The following is a 13,167-nucleotide window of genomic DNA, read 5'->3' on the forward strand; positions in this document are numbered from 1 at the left end:
TAAATGATATGATATTATATTTTATTTAAATCTGTGTCGTGTTATTTCGTTGATAATGGGAAATAGTTGTACTCGGCAGTATAAATTCATTAACGACTTCTGTCTGACAATATGGTTGTGCTAGGCTTTCGTCCTATAGCTGTTTACAAAGACTTTGAAACAACATTCGGGTTCAGTTAAAAGCCGTGTAACTAATAATCTTTCGACATTGTACACTTAAATATATATTCACTTTTATAGACTTAGAAGTTCTAAATTATAATTATACCGCTATCCGCGTCTTGTTATTATGGATACAAAAGGACACTTAAAAGAGATTATTTTGAAACAAACAATTAGGGAAGTCTACTGTTGTGAAGGTATTTCCGGAAATTTCATAAACATGTTCAGTAAATTGCACTTGTTTAAACACATGATCAATCAAATAAATACTTTCTTCATTATGACGACACTATATTATTCACGTAGGTTATTAAATAAAATCAACGTCATTTTAAATTGTTTTAATGTTTTGCCGTCACGGATACGAATGTGCGCATTTTTTTCAAGAATATCCTGTATAATACAATAATACATTTTAAGAAGTTTGCTGTGTTTATTTAAATGAATTCACCACACTAACACAAAACACTATTTGAGTTGAACTTACAATTAATTAATTGTCGTTCTTGATAAACTATCTTTATAAATGTTTCTATTCAACGAAGACCACATTTCTGTATATTTATGTTTACGTTTTAAACCAGTTAACATTAAAAACCTCTCCGCATGGTTATCTGGAATTCACAAAGTGTTTAGCATTGACCTTTCTAAAGGCAATACTGTTACTTCAAGTTATGCTAAAAAAACAGAGGAAAGATATAATAAGGTTGTTAGATCGGTCGATGAAACTGGATATAGCCTCTTTTCGTATTAGAACATACAATAATCCAACACAGTGTGATCTATCTTAACGTATATAATATCATTTTGGTTCGTTACATAAATAATCCTTCGATATGAATACATGAACTAAAACATGTTTTCTTGATTGATAAATTATTATGGCGTAACTCGTATCCACAACACAATAACTCCGAACAACAACACAATTCAGAACAAAGGCTTTCATAAAGTTGACTACTAGTTGATTTTGTTTGAATAATAATTATTATAAGATGTTAATGAATTTTCATATAAAGCTTTCAAATAATAAAATTTCAAAGTTTTAAACAATAATTGTTAGTTTCAAATTCATGAATTTAGCAGTAAGTCTAAATGTTCTATTACAAGCTAATTTCAAAATGCGCTAAACTGAAGTACATACAAACATGGCCCTTTTTATAGTAAAAACCACAAATCTACGTTGCTACTAAATATAATACTTAGCGACCTACTACATATGTATATTATCCTGTTATAAATATTCTTATATTATTACATAAAAACTGTCATTTTCGTGTTCGAAGTCAAAATTTATCTACACAACTTATGTCGAATTCCCAACCATTTATATATTTTATATGAAGACTGTCGTAATCTGGATCGTTATTATATATAAATAAATACATGTTTGATGACTTTAACAGGTGATTTTGATATTTTATCAATAAATTTAATTATGTTATTTAATACAAGAGAAACTCAACAACTGTGGCTTTCTATCATGGGCAAGTTTGTAATTATTATCTAAATTATTCATGAAACAATGTAAGGACCCCTTATTTTGATGTTCATATCAACTGTGAAAGGCTTATTTATGCAACCTTAGCTGCTTTGTTGAGTAAAATCAAAATTGTTTACATTTTCCCTTGACAGACATTTGTTTCACTTTAGCATATGTTTACTTTCGTCATTCCATACTGTCTTAAATATCTTAAATTCTTATGATAGAACTTTGCTACATTATGATCATTTAGGGAGAAACAATTTATGGTCGATATTTTACTTACAGCAAACGATATTATTAAAAGCAGAAACGTAAACTACGTTTTAATAGAAGCAGTTTTTTGCCATTCTCTGAAATAGAACTGATATGTAAGATCAGGATGTGTACTCACAATACGAAAGTGCAGTTAAATCATTTCGAAAGAAAGTTTTTTTAAACAGTCCCTGTATGATTTGTCTACATTAACGCCCTCAGTTCAAATTATATCATACAAGAACACTATTTCCCCTTTAAAATTATTATCGGGTGTGGATGATTCTGGTGAAACAATTATATTTATTTATAAGCAAATTATGAGGATTTATTTATTTTCGCACATGCATATTATACTCTAACACATTTTAGAATATTTCTTTTCAACTGTATTCGTTTGCATATAATATATTATTTAAAATTTTTAGATAACCGGTTGACCTTCACCAACATGTGTGTTATTACGAGGAAAGATGTTATTTGGTTATCATTGTGCGAAATGAAAGAAAACACTTGATTCAGACATAATATATTTAAAAAATAATTACCCGCGTGTTGATTCGCGATATCGTGTGTATAATACATGATAAATCGGGTTTGTATAGTACATGATACATCAATTATTAAACGGAAATGAAACTGTACAACATGTAGTGTAATCTCATCAAATCTAAATACGGCTCAATTTAACACATGTGTAATTTTATTTTCATTTGTATATGTTTAAAAACAACACATTTCTAATCAGATTGTATTGGATGACGTAAGGAAAATGCAAAGACAAGTACTATTTACGGAATGTTCAATTATTTATCCGTTGAGAACATCAGGGATTGGTAGCAAATACAGCAGATATTGCGTGTATAACAGGATGAAATCATTTTGCAATCATTAAAATAGCTTTTGAAATATCTTAAACATCGTCATCGGTTTAATGTTGTGGAATATAAAATCGATTTTGCCCTATGATTCGTACAAGACGTAGAACATGCATGAACACAACTATCTGCTCAAAGAAGGAGTAAAATAATATACAATATTGCAGCACAGACGTATCAATAATAAACGTTTATAGTTCCACAGACCTAATTACTATAAAGTCATCTAATATTCTTCCGTTTGTGATTGTTTTACCATCGGTGATGATAAATGCCGTCATCAGCAAACGTATGCAATACTATGTTAGTGTTATTTTGTATTTGCATTTATCCGACGATTTGAACAAAGGTTAACACGGCGAGGCTTGCCGCACTTTATCCTACACTATCTATAAAATATGTGACGATCAAAATATTAGCGTTTAACTGTTTAAATAGTATAAAAATAAAAACATTCACTGAATCGAACCTCTAGCAGTAATATCAAATTAAATTGTGATCTTTCCTGGTTACGCCACGCAAAATTGTCTTTAACAATTCAATGAATAAGTAGAGTAACTAGAAAATAAATCGCTTTATGCATCGATTCAGATTTAATCAGCATTTCAAATGTTACACGCTCAAGTATATCACATAAGTTTTGTAAAAATTAATACTTGATTCAATTGTGCTAAATACCAAAATGGCTGCCAAATTTCAACCTACAAAATATCTACCCCTACGTCACTCATGATGCAGTATTTATTTCCGCCAGTGTTGTTAATTAATAAGTTTCAACACATATACCCACTATCTATTAAATGAATCCATCGTAGACAAAAATAGTCACGAATAAGTATTCCTGCATTTCAAAAAATGTTCACAGACACTCGCGTCCTTGAACTGTCGTAACTGAATGAATCCAGTGTTTTTATGTCAGCAGACAATTGCGTGTAAATTGGTGATAGGTTTTGCTTTTTTGTTAAAGAATCATAAGATTAATAATAAACATATATGGATAATATAAAAATAATTTTTATTTTATAAGATTTATTCATTTAATGTATGACTTTATAGACAGTTTAAAATAAATGAATTAGGATGATGTTACATTTTAACGAGTTTAATCGTCTTTGACATTTAGCCTAAAGTGAAAGTCTACAAAAGGAAGTCCACTATATTCATGAAGTAGGCATATAAAACACACTATGCGTACAACGAAAAGATTTATATTACATGTGAATGTTCATTATATGAATTCATTTCCCGGAAAAATACTGCTAAAAGTAATATGCAGCACAAAACATCGAAAATTTGGTAATTATATTAACCAGTTAGAACTTCATTTGAAAAGGTTTGAATATATAAGAACGTGATTATGAGTTTCTTTTGACAATGTTGCGGATACGTCATATTATGTTATGACACAATTCATAAGTAATAATTTTGTTTCAGTATTTTATGTTGTACATTTTTCTTCAACGTCAAATAGCTGGTGTGTTGTTATTTCTACGACTACAATAAGGATGTCATGTTGATTCCTCGGTTGAAAAAACAGTTAAGCATACGATTTCATAGAACAGTCAATTTACATATATATTTAAACAACAGAAATGAATACGTCTATAAAGTGAGTTACTTTAGCCTTTATCGGATACCTTTACTGAGCTTATCAAATTATTGTTGCGAATTATTTTTTTATGCGACCATGTACAGCAGTTAATTAAAAAGTACACGTTTATCTAATATAATAAATCCTATTCGCAGTCACATTCTTAGAATAAAGAAGAACTTTATGTATGTAATTGTATAATATATGAATCTGATTATGACAAGCGACCGCTTTGTGGTGATGCATGTAACAAGTGCCGTTGTATCATGAATACAATTCAAAACTAAAACATTTAAACAAAGCACGTCGTCTGAAATATAAGTAGTATTTGATGGCTCAGAAACAAATGTTACAAACGAAATATGAAAAATATTAGTTTTTCCTTATCTTCATTCCGTTTTACAATATCTAATGCATGCACTTGCAATTTCTAAGAGCTTGAATGGTCTCTTTTAAGCAGATGTAAAACATAAAACCTATGATGGAAAAATAGTATTTAATCTTTGCTATTCCATGCCAAAACACTTCATAAACACATAAAGACAGCATAAGCTTACCTTTCAAGCAGTGTCACTTGTATGATTGATCCTTGTGGTCCTAAATTAAATAATAGAAGGCTTGAAAATTGATCAATGGAATAGATTGATGTGTATGAATGATACGTGTTCTATTTATTTCAAATAAATTCCGTTATGAAAGCGTCCGTTCTAACGATTAATGTATTTATATTAAGAGCATTGTCATGTAAATTGATATCTCCCTTACAATGTTAGACCAGTCTACGTTACATACATTGCAACTCGCAATTTGTTTCATGACAACCATAACGGCGCCGTTATTGAAACTTTGATTGTTTGGTATTGGGATATGACGCGTGCAAAAAATTTAATTACTTGACGATGCCTGATTGCTTTTTTTTCAATCTTCATTTTGTATATATAAATATTTATGGTAGACTGACCAAAACTCGTTTAAATATTTGAATTTTAAATTAAAGATTAAACGACATGTTTTATTATTAAAGTAATACAATAATGGAGACTCATAAATAAAAGTCATAACACATAGATTCAAGATAACTATCCAAAAATTGTGTATTTTGTCAGTTTAACAAGAAATAAAAGCATGTTCAATAACATTTGGTCATGTGTTGAGGATATTAATGTAGAATGTGGACAAACATGACAGACAAAACTCCTTCAGAAATCCGCCGTTCTCAGTATGCCAACGACAGGCAGTCATTATCAATATCCTGTAAGGTTTTGTGAACATCCGGTGCTTCGGAAATCAAGCGCAGATGTATATTGTCTCCCTAATCAAGACATCGATTGTCAGGAAAATCGACAATTAATCATAAAGTCATTATACATGCTTAATACATTGAATACTTGTTTAAGGTATAGATTTTATTTAAGAAGAATTGCAACCGTCTTCAAATGACCATAATACAATGCCGTTTATCGCTAAAATAACAATTATACATGAACATTAAACAAATGTTGACGACGTAATATATTAAAATATGTTTTCTATATTTGTCGTCTTTACTTTGATGAAAAATAAAATGCGTATTTTTGATGTTTGAATCATAATCTGGAGAGATTAAACTACACGTGACAATGCTACCTGTCAAAGGAAAATGCAACGCCATGGGTGTGCCAGGGAAAAACATAATAACAACTGCATCATGAAATTAATCGAAGTTTGTTATGAACATCAATCTTGCAGAAAACGGGAAATGATTCTGAATGAACAATTTCGCCCGCTTGTTATCGTAATGTTTAAATTGGCTCATTTCTAGCATACTTCCTCCCGGATGTTTTACTCCTTTATCATTACGAAACAAATGCTAAGAATTAATCATAAATGTAAAGCATTTAACACACTTAGCATTTAGACAGTTGTGCAGTAAAATAAGAAATAATTTAAAAGGTCCCTGTCAGTCGTGAGTGCAGATAGGGAATATTGTTGAAGAAGTTGCCGACATATTTAACTGCATACATTAATTTGCTTATAATTAAAGACCTCTAAATTCCAATGGGTGAGCATATGTAATAATTTTTAAGTGAATATGTATTGTATGAAGTTTGAGGCAATTACGTAGGTAGGTTTGGTCGCATTGAAAATTTACAGACATCATCATTAAAATCGTTAAAATAACGCAGTTAGATAATTTTTACATTTTTTTACATGATCTTAATTAAATATGTCAATTTCTCGTGACTACAGAAAAACAAACGTCTTTAAACGATCCCAATAGTTTTCATATGGGTATTACATGATTTAAGGCGTAGGCGTAAGACAGAGGGCATATTAACGATGGTAAAAAAATTGTTAATTGCATTTAACTTGTTTCAAAGATCCTGTGTTATAAATGATAACCTGTTTTATTCATTCGTAGTCCTGTCTTAACAAAATATAAACTAAACCTTCAGACGGCAATGTTTAAAAAAATCTGTAAATAGTTTTACTATAATTACTGATTGGTTCTATTTGGTATCCATAGTCCGAATGGTTTTCACAAGAAGATTTTTAAAGATATCACAAAATAGGCGCTTTATAAGCGTTTATTCAATTTTGTAATCCCCGGGGCAGGGTCAAATTTGACCCAAGAGGCATTATTTGAACAAATTTGGTAGAGGTTTATAAGATGTCACTACGTATCAAATTTGGTAGCCCTAGGCCCAATGGTTATGGACAAAAGATTTTTAAAATTTTCACAAAATAGGCCACATATAAGCGTATCTTCAGTGTTGTACCCCCCGGACAGGGTCAAATTTGACCCAAGGGGCACAATTTGAACAACCTAGGTAGAGAACTATTAGATGTCACTACATACCAAATTTGGTAGCCCTATGCCTTATGGTTAAGGACAAGATGATTTTTAAAATTTTCACAAAATAGGCACTATATAAGCATATAATCAATTTTGTGGCCCCAAGGGCAGGGTCACATTTGACCCCTGGGGCATAATTTGAACAAACTAAGTAGAGGACTATACAATGTCACAACATACCGAATTGTGTAGCCCTAGGCCTAATGGTTATGGACAAGATTTTTTTTATTTTCACAAAATAGGCATTATATAAGCATATGTTCAATGTTGTGACCTCCGGGGGCAGGGTCAAATATGACCCCAGAATAAAATTTGAACAAATTTGGTAGAGGACTATTAGATGTCACTACATACCAAACTTGACAGAACTAGGCCCGATGTTATGGACAAGATATTTTAAAGTTTTCACAAAATAGGCTTTATACTAATATAAGCATATGTTCAATTTTGTGACCCCCGGGCCACGGTCAAATTTGACCCCAGGGGTATAATTTGAACAAAATTTGTAGAAAACTATAAGATGTCACTACATCCCAAATTTGGTAGCCATAGGCCCAATGTTTATGGACAAGACGATTTTTAAAGTTTTCACAAAATAGGCTCCATATAAGCGTATGTTTAATTTTGTGACCCCAACGGCATAGTAAAATTCGACCCCAGGGGCATAGTTTGAACAAACTTGGTAAAGGACTATAGGATGTCACTTCATACCAAATTTGGTAGCCCTAGGCCCAATGGTTATGGAAAATAAGATGTTAAAAGTTTTCACAAAATGAGCCCTTTATAAGCATATATTCAATGTTGTGACCCCCGGGGCAGTTTCAAATTTGACCCCAGGGGTATAATTTGAACAAACTTGGTAGAGAACTATTACATGTCACTACATACCAAATTTGGTAGCCCTATGCCATACAGTTATGGACAAGAATACTTTTAAAGTTACACAAAATAGGCCTTATATAATCATATGTTCAATTTTGTGACCCTCGGGGCAGGGTCAAACTTGACCCCAGGGGCATAATTTGAACAAACTTGGTAGAGAACTATGAAATGCCACTGCATACCAAATTTGGTAGCCCTAGGCCCAATGGATATGGACAAGTAGATTTTAAAGTTTTCACAAAATAAGCCCTTTATAAGCATATATTCAATTTGTGACCCCCGGGGCAGTTTCAAATTTGACCCCAGGTGTATAATTAAAACAAACTAAGAAGAGAACTATTACATGTCACTACATACCAAATTGGTAGCCCTATGCCATACGGTTATGGACAAGTAGATTTTTAAAGTTTTCCCACAATAGGACTTATATAAGCATATGTTCAATTTTGTGACCCTCGGGGCAGAGTCAAACTTTACCCCAGGGGCATAATTTGAACAAACTTGGTAGAGGACTATAAGATGTCACTACATACCAAATTTGGTAGCCCTAGGCCCAATATTTATGCACAATACGGTTTTTAAAGTTTTCACAAAATAAGCCCTTTAAAAGCAAATATTCAATGTTGTGACCCCGGGGCAGTTTTAAATTTGACCCCAGGCGCATAATTTGAACAAACTAAGAAGAAAACTGTTACATGTCACTACATACCAAATTTGGTAGCCCTATGCCATACAGTTATGGACAAGAATATTTTTAAAGTTATCACAAAATAGGCCTTATATAAGCATTTGTTCAATTTTGTGACCCTCGGGGCAGGGTCAAACTTGACCCCAGGGGCATAATTTGAACAAAATTGATAGAGGACTATAAGATGCCACTACATACCAAATTTGGTAACCCTACGCCCAATGGATATGGACAAGTAGATTTTTAAAGTTTTCACAAAATAAGCACTTTTTAAGCATATATTCAATTTTGTGACCCCCGGGGGAGTTTCAAATTTGACCCCAGGGGCATAATTTGAACAAACTAAGAAGATAACTATTACATGTCACTACATACCAAAATTTGGTAGCCCTATGCCATACGGTTATGGACAGGAAGATTTTTAAAATTTTCACAGAAAAGGCCTTATATAAGCATTTGTTCAATTTTGTGACCCCCCGGGCAGGGTCAAACTTGACCCCAGGGGCATAATTTGAACAAATTTGGTAGAGGACTATTAGATGTCACTACATACTATTTTTGATAGCCCTAGGCCCAATGGTTATGGACGTGAAGATTTTAAAAGTTTTCACAAAATAGACCTAATATAAGCAAATTTTCAATTTGTGACCCCCGGGGCAGGGTCAAATTTGTCCCCAGGGGCATTATTTGAACAAATTTGAAAGAGGTTCACCCCAGGAACATTCCTAAGAAATATCATCAGAATTGGACCAGTACTTTAGGAGAAGATGTTTAAAGGAAAAGTTAACGCACGGACGCACGGACGCACGAACGCACGACGGACACAGGACCATGACATTGGCCCTGATGGCCTTTGGCCAGTGGAGCTAAACATCGATCGGCATACTAAGAATCTGGCTCCTTTAGAAGACAACTAGTGAGCACAACATTCAATGAAGACCAGACACAAGAGACAGAATCACACTATTAATCGCAAAATACAAAAGAATAAACGAAAAACGTAAATGTTTGGTTAACAAACTCATATCACAGAATTTATAGATACGAATATTTTATTGAACATGTAGTGTAGCTGATTGGCTTTGTAGGACCTCTAATTTATTAGATATACTTTTGTCACACAGAAATTGCTAGACAAAATTATATATTCTTGTTCATTACCTGTTATGCGTTATACAGACTGCCGCGACGTGTCAATGCAGTGGAAAGTCGTGTTGTCAATTAAAACAATTTGTTTGCACGGACGCTCAAATTTTCTGAAAACAAATACCCACCAACAATCCGTCATATTATCACATTTCAAGCTCATAATGAAATAAAACGGCACATTTCTCACAGCGCTTACCTTCCCTAGCCGTAACTACTGCTATCACAAGTACACTTTCTGACACACACGAAAATGTATAGATTTTAGCTAACTATGGGAATAAAATATAAAATAAGTAATAACATTATAAACAATAATTACGTTTGCATTGATCATTACGCGGTTTAAATGGCTGGAGGGATGTTATGAGCTGTGCTTGGAACCACTTACATTCCAATAATGAAAACGCTTACGGTTCCCCTACCAAATGAAAATAAAGTTAATTTTAACGAGACTATGTTTGGGCATCATGCTGTATTCTAATGCTTCGGTTGTTGGATTTTTATTTAATTCTCATCTTTTCCCACTTCCTCTGTTATCATAAGTATTAATACTCCCATTAAGTTTTGTAGATGGTTCAATATATTGGTAATGACCATTGTTACGTTTTGAGCTTACGTCGAGATGCATTATACAACAGCGCGACATTCAGAGTTATGTTTAACAGACAACCGAGCACAACTCAATAAGTCACATGACCATAGCATATTGATTATTTGGAGAAATCCCTCAAATGTAGTTTTATAGCATTGCTGGTAGACATTGAAAATCTAATATTTTACTAAACAATCTTTGAATGGTTACATTTCAGAACTTTGTGGCTTAGTACGCGTACTTGGTGACGGGGTATTCAACGGTATTTTGCGAGGGGAATGATTCCTGGGTGACGTCATGTGTTGCACCTGTCGCTATTCTACGTTTGTGGTCCTAATTGTGTCCAACAATCATTGAATCGGAATGAGCGCGGGCCGATACTGACAGTGCGGTAACCGCTAAGAGCAATAACTGAAGGTAGAGTATGTGGAATATACATACCTATTTGTTTATGCGAAAGTGTTTGTAATGATAATTTTTTTGTAACTTTAAATTCTAATAAAAGCATGCAATATGTCAGAGAAGATATGATCCTGTGATTTGAATGCCTCGTAGTACAATTTTATATTGTGCAAATGAAGTTTATTATATACATTGATCAATATGGACAAGACAATTTACATACTCTTCGACTTTTCAACCTTGCAGATTATTGTCGCTACAAAGCCATACTTATCAGCTCATAGGTAATGGCCCTTCTGATTCCTGTGTAGACGTTTTCGTACACGGGCACTGGCCTTTATGAGACAATATACAATTGTGACATAACTATCACAACACAACTTGGATGGAATGTGTGTAAACATATTTTTTTATAACAAATTGATAGGGAACCAAATAGTAAAAAATAAAAAACTATTTAAACACATTACAATTCTCAAGACTCAGTGATACTGCATAATACTATGAAATTCATTGTAATACAGATAAATGGTTGAAGTTGTTTATCTGTGTGTTTACTTATTTAACAAATAAAATTTACATTTATTGGTGAAAACAATTATAATAATATGGCAATAACAATAGTTCAATACATTTCTTTGCGTTTTGTATAAATACAATACATTTCTAATAATGCCTGTTTATTAAAATGCTATTGTTAAAATGAAAACAATAAAAATTGTGAACATTACTTTTCAAAAATTGACATAAGGCTACATGCTGTTCTAAAATAGTTTTATTTGCTTATTTTTTAACATATTATTGTTTCTTAGAAAATTATATTTGAACATTGGTTATTACGCAATTAAAGCATTCTGTCGGGCGTACCCTGCTCCTCGTGTTTTTCATTCCATTCCTAGCTGTCTTTGTCTGCTACATTAGCATCCCGGTTGTCATCTGTAAGCATTAGCGGGAACGCAGAAATCGCACAGAAATGAAAACTATATATTTTAAGCTGTACGTACGAGTGTTGAATCGGACAATAGCTATTACTATAATAGTTTGCGCTGTTCTTAGAGGGTATGTCTTGACCCTCAACATCTGCATGAGGCTATAATACGTCCAAATTATCCAATGCGTACCATTTATTAAGTCACGAGCAAATAACATGGCGCAAAGCATTTTAGCGTATTAGACGTTACACATGCGTATTGGTCAATTAGGTTGGACACGAAGTCCTCTGACTTAAAAAGCTTAGTACCCCTTGGACGGTACAGGTACTTACGTATGCCATTTGGTCTGAATTGCAGTCAAGACATTTGGCAAAGGCAAATGACGAGACATTTGAAGGTCTAAAAGAGGTATAATGTGAATTTGACGAAATTTTAATTTGGAGAAGAACTATGTCTGAACATGACGGCAATCTACTCGCTTTCTTGACGGGGCACGCGAGAAAGGGGTACGTTTCAATCCAGAGAAACTCCTGATTGACGTAAAAGAAGTGCCATTCTTTGGTCATGTCATTACTTCCAATGGTCGTAAAGTTGACAGTATAAAGGTTAAAGCAAGTACGTCTTTGCAGTACCCAAAATCAAAGACAGGACTAGAAACAGTTCTTTGAATTATGAATTACCTGCAACATTTTACACAACATTTGGCTGACATTACAAGCAGTTTACGTGCTTTACTCAATAAAGAGGTGGAATTCGATCAGCCACAAATTTACGTTTACAATAAAATGAAGGACGTAGTGACGCAAAGCCCAGTACTTGCGTACCTTTACAATAAGAAACAAGTAACGCTTGAATGCGTTGCAAGCAAAGATGGTGTTGGCGTCAACATTTTGCAAGACAGCAAACCTATTACCTCTTCAAGCAAAACATTGACCGTTACACAGAACTCGTTTGCAAACATTGAAAGAGAGATGTTGGCACTTGTGTTTGGTAGTCAAACATTTCATCAGTACGTGTATGGACGAATTGTCATAGTTCTTTCTGACTATAGACAAATAGCAGCCCTCATGAAAAAAACTCTGTGTAAAGCACCGCCTCGTTTGCAGAGAATTTTACTCATGATTCAAAAATATGACACTGAGGTCAAATATGTGCAAAGGAAACAAGTTCCCATAAGCGACCTACGGTTTAGACAGCCAATAAGTCAAACGCTTGATGAATATGAAGGGCTTGACTTGCATGTTCATACAGTTCTAAAATGTTTGACATTTTAAGACAGCAGACTGGAAAAGTTTAGAGTTGACACAAGGTGTGACT

Source organism: Dreissena polymorpha, chromosome 3, assembly GCF_020536995.1.
Source record: "Dreissena polymorpha isolate Duluth1 chromosome 3, UMN_Dpol_1.0, whole genome shotgun sequence".
Taxonomy (NCBI): Eukaryota; Metazoa; Mollusca; class Bivalvia; order Myida; family Dreissenidae; genus Dreissena; species Dreissena polymorpha.